This window comes from Peromyscus californicus, unplaced genomic scaffold (assembly GCF_007827085.1).
Source record: "Peromyscus californicus insignis strain IS unplaced genomic scaffold, ASM782708v3 Scaffold_20__1_contigs__length_68692818, whole genome shotgun sequence".
NCBI classification, from domain to species: Eukaryota; Metazoa; Chordata; class Mammalia; order Rodentia; family Cricetidae; genus Peromyscus; species Peromyscus californicus.
In genome coordinates this window covers 63,928,989-63,934,064 of record NW_026294503.1, presented here as the reverse complement: position 1 = coordinate 63,934,064, position 5,076 = coordinate 63,928,989, and positions in this window count along the sequence as shown.

The following is a 5,076-nucleotide window of genomic DNA, read 5'->3' as shown; positions in this document are numbered from 1 at the left end:
GCAATGCCCGGCCCAGGCTCGCAGGCCCCACCAGCGGCTGGCGCGCGAGGGGGCGTCCGCGCCGTCGGGGCTGGGCGCATGGCGCGCGACCCCTCGCCGCCGCCCACGGATTCCGGGCTGCAGGCCCCGCGGCCACCGCGCACTCGGCACCTTCCGTCCGCCCGCGGCTCCCGTTTCGGCTGGCGGGGTGGCTCCCGCTCGGGCTCGGCTGGGCGCCGGGTCCCCGCAGCTCCCTCCGTCTGTCGGGGAGAAGCGGCAGCCTACCTCCCGCACCGCCGCCTGCACCGGGGTAACCATGGAGACGGGGCACACCCAGTCAGGGCCGCCTCCTTAAAGAGACAGGCCTCCCGCGGAGGGATCCCCCTCCCCTAGGGACCTCGGTGGGGGGCAGGGAGGGCTGCCGCCCCCTAGCGCTGCCTGGCTCCCCGAGGCGAGAGCCACTGCCGGGTGGGCTCAGACTGACAGCCTCGGGCGCAGCCTGGGGCTGCTTTTCTCCTCCAGAGGGACCAGAGGAGAACTTGGGGGCGTGTGTGTGTGCGTGTATGTGTGTGTGTTGTAGATGTGCTTCGGAACGAGAGAAATGTCACGAGAAAGGGAACTGGCGACCAGGCGGTGGGGCAGGTCCAGTAGGTGGAGGTTTGGACCCCTGAGGAGCAGAGAACTCCGAAAGGAGGTGCTTCTGAACCCGGCTTCGAGTAGTCAAGCTTCCCCCCACCCCGCCCCGACTCAGCTTGACCCCTGAAAAGTGCAGGCAGGTGCTGAGGAACCCCAGGGTGGGGAGCCCCAAGAGGGATGTCCAGGCGCCTTGGGCGAGGACCCGGGAGCGCAGAGGGCGCACTGGGCAGGAGACCCTCCAGCCCTCCCGCTCGCCCCTCGCCTTCTCTCAAGTTTCTGTCGCCGGGTCCCAGGCTGCACGAGGGTCGGAGACTGCTCGAGGTCGGACCCTGGCGAAAACTTCCCACCCCTGTGTGTGCTCGCCTCGCCCCCCCCCCCCTTCAGTCGCCGAGCTCGGTTGTCCCGGGAGTCCGCACCTCCAGCGAGGGGGCGGAGAGCAGGGGCGGACGGCCGTCTCCTGTCCCCGCGCGCCGCGACCGTCCCCGTGGCCTCTCCTGCCAGCGCCGCTCCTCCTCCCTCCTACGATTTGCCAGCGAGCGCGGCTGCCGCCCGCGCCCGGAGGAGCCACCGGGGCCGAAACTGCAATTTGCTCTCCAATGGGTGAAGCCAGAGCTCAGCGCTGCCCCCCTGGAGGAGACACACCCACTGTCACCAGCGTCGGAAAGAGGAGTGTACCCTGTTCCAACGACCCGTCAGCAGCCAGCAAAGGCTAAGCTCAAGGCACCTGTATTTAAATGAGCAGGCGCTTTGGGAAGAAAGGGAGGGAGGAAACGGTCCCCTCCCCCAGCCCGCTGCACCCTGGAATCCGGCTCCCAGGAGCGGGGGCGAGCCTAAAGAAGTCCGTAGATCATGTCCCCCACTCCTGATGGGCCCAGGGCTAAAGAATAAGCAGGGGCTAGTCAGCATTCTGCTAACCATTTTTAGAGGGACATTTTTTAGCTCACTTTAATCCACGGCGAGGCTGTTAATGAATGCACCCCCTATCTGGGGAACTAGGCTAGCCAGCCTTAAGTACAGCTCTGCGGCTCGCTGTCTGCCTGATTTTCTAAAGGCAGCTTTACTAGCCTTGCTGTGGTTCAGTTCTCTTTTTATCTGTGAAATGGGAATGACAATAACTACCCCCGGGGTTCTGAGGAAGAAATAAGGGGACATGTATAAAAGACCCAGGACAGTGTGACACTGCTTCATGCAAATGTTTGTTGTCTGATGTTGAGTCTCAGAGGAACCCTGAGCACAGTCACTTCCCAAAGGGAGAAGGGAGAGGAAGGAAGGAAGGAAGGAAGGAAGGAAGAAAGGAAGGAAGGAAGGAAGGAAGGAAGGAAGGAAGGAAGGAAGGAAGGAAGGAAGGAAGGAAGGAAAAAGGAGGACAAGGCCAGGGTTCCATCCCTGACGATCTCTCCCCAACCCCAAGTCCAGATCCTGTCTCCAGAATAGCTGAGGCTGTGTGTACACACACAGCACTAGTCATCTGGGGTGGTCAGATCCAAGTCATGCCGGTGAGGTCAAAAGCTGTTCAGACTCTCAGGCTTCCAGCCACCCGACGGGACTGACCTGGGCTGGCTTGGGGTGGTCAGTGAAGCCAGAGACATTGGATTAGAATGGGCAAGGTAGATGGGATGGGAATTATAGAGGGTCCCATTTCCTGAGGCAAACACTGCTAAATCCGTTACTTGGACTCCCCTATTAATCCTAATGCTTAGAAGCAGATTGTCTGCCACTGCCGGTGTGCAGATAAACACACTGAAGCCGTGGGGTTACAGACCTTGTCTAAGACGCACTGCCTACATTAGCACCGTGCCTGGCTCACTATTTTGGTAAGCCTGGTCCCATTTCCAGGAGATACGTACCAGATGTTACGACTACTCTTTTTGTTTGTTTTGTTTTTCGAGACAGGGTTTCTCTGTGCAACAGCCCTGGCTGTCCTGGAACTCACTCTGTAGACCAGGCTGGCCTCGATCTCCCTGCCTCTGCCTCCCGAGTGAGTGCTGGGATTAAAGGTGTGAGCCACCAGCGCCCTGCTGACCACTCTTATCCCAGAATGAAACTGCACTCCGGTGTGCCTTTCATTCCTTCAAGCCCTCAACATATCTATGTACATGTAAGGGGTGAGTGGGTCTTTCCCTGGCCTGTTTAAAGGATGCCCTGGGACAGGGCGTATGCTCTTCTTTCCACCTCTACTGGCCTCTCCGATAGGCGCAGGTCTGGCATTTATTTGTTTATATGTTTCCTTGGCTCTTAGTGATTAATTCCCTACCCCCTCCTTCCACCGTCCCTAAGACACACTTACTCACACACGAAGGGACAGGGACCTGTGGTTAGGAGCCAGTGAGGAGGAGGCTGCGGTGTTGAAAATGGAAGAGCATCAGGTCACAGCAGTGTTTTCCTCACTGAGCTCTCCCCACTTCTCTCCCCAACCCTGGACTCATTCTGGGCTCTGCTGGGAAAGTTTGGGGAGGGGACCTAGGCTGAGGGGGAGCCCTACTCAGAGACAGCTCAAAACCTTTGTCAACAAGAAGAAACTCTGGAGCGGCCGTGGGAGGCCCGTGGGAGTATTATCTACAAAAAGGAACAAGGAGAGAGAGAGCAGAGAGGAGCCGAGCAAGAGAAAACTGTTGAAGACACAAAAGACGGAGAAAGCCCTCCTCCCAGTCCCAGAGCGCAGGCGGGCGGAGCAGACACTGTGTGCAGGGGGTGGGAACAGGTGGCTGTCGAGGAACAGGGCCCCAGGACTTCTCCTGTCTTCCCACTCCTTTCAGGAGGTCCCCCGACCTGAGGGATCCTGGCTCCCGGCCAACGCATCCAGGCATTGCTCCAGCTCTGAGGTTATGCAGTGGGAAGGTCTGGGTTCAAACTCTAACTGTGCCATGAACCAGCAGGACCTGGGGTGGGATGGGGGAGGGGTGTCCTTGTAAGATGATACTTATAAGGAATGTTGTAAGGGCAGGGGAGATAACTAAGTTGGTAGAGTACCTACCTTGCACGCATGAAGCCCTGGATTCCATCCCCGGTACCGCACATACTAGCTATGGCGGCACATGCCTATAATCCCAGCACTTGTGGAGGCAGGAGGATCATAAGTTCAAGGTCACCCTCCCATACATAGAGAAGTTGAGGCCAATCTGGGCTATATGAGACCCTGTCTCAACAAAGGAAGTCTAGTTATATAGATCCTTTGCACCTGGTGCTGAGACAGTGGACATGAACTCAGGCTAAGGCCTGATGGCAAGATCCTCGTTCACACAGACATTGGAAGTCCTTGAGACCACTGGGTCTTGGCCCACCCTTCAGGTGCTTTTAGAGCGAGCATTTCTTCTCTTAGATGGAGGATCTAGCTAGAGTACAGTAAGCTGTCCTAGAAGGTCCATGATTTAGAGAAACTGATATAGATCACAGGCTACTATGTAGAGCCAGATCAGAGTCAAGATTTGGCAGGCGGACAGTGGTTTGCCCCCGTGCCATGGTCCCAGAGTGTCTTTCAGTAAACAGCCTATAGGAACGGGGTGGGGGGTGATGTGTTCGTTCTGATGGGTAGTCTGCTGGTGACCTATAGAGTGCCCCAGGAAAACAGCCCTTGACTGCAGCTCCCCAGGGGGAGTACCTGGTCTCTGAGAAACCCTCATTTCCCAAACTCTGTGTTCTGGAAGCAATAGTCACAAGGTCTGTTTAAAACCTGGTTAGAGAGAAAGCCTAAGCCGAAAAGACATAGAAGGAGACCTGACGTTTGCTTGAGGAGTCGGGAGTGGGTGGCATTTGTTCCTGCTGTTTTGACGGCAGCGAAGGGGCGGGTGGGCAGAGCCGGTGTGCTGACAATGGTGGGTGAGTTTCCCCATCCAGAAACATCTTCGGATGGGCTTTCCTCATTATCATAAAATTCCCTCATCACCCGTATGGAAATAACATTCCTTGGGGAGTTCTGACCTGAGAGTCATTCCTGCAGGCTGCAGTGACTGTCCCCTGAGCTCAGCTCAGCATCCGACCTGTCCCGCCCACACAACCCTGAAGCTGGGCCAGGGTGCTGTCCTGGCAGAGGCAAACGGAGGGCAGAGCCTACACCCATCTGAAGGATGAGCCCTCTAGGAGACAGTGGACAGTGATGTTTCTGATTTCCTCCTTTTGAAAGGGAAGAGACAGGGAAGCCCCTTTCCCAGGCTTTTTAGTAGAGTGGGGGAGACAGAAGCTGAGGATCGGTAAGTGGGCAATGAGCTCATCACAAGCCAGCTGAGACACCCAGGGCGCTGTTCGGCAGCACCCTGGCTCAATGTGCCTAAAGTACTCACAACTCTGTCCACATCACAACTCCAGGACAGGTTTGGAGATGTTTTATTATGATGTCCAAAGGGCAGCTACCAAGTTATGAAAAGGTAAAAAACCAAGTCCAGGTTCTCTCTACCTGACCCTACTGGCTGCCAGGCAGGGTTTTGCTGGTTGGGGGAAAAGGTGAAGTCATTTTCTTTGTCTTCA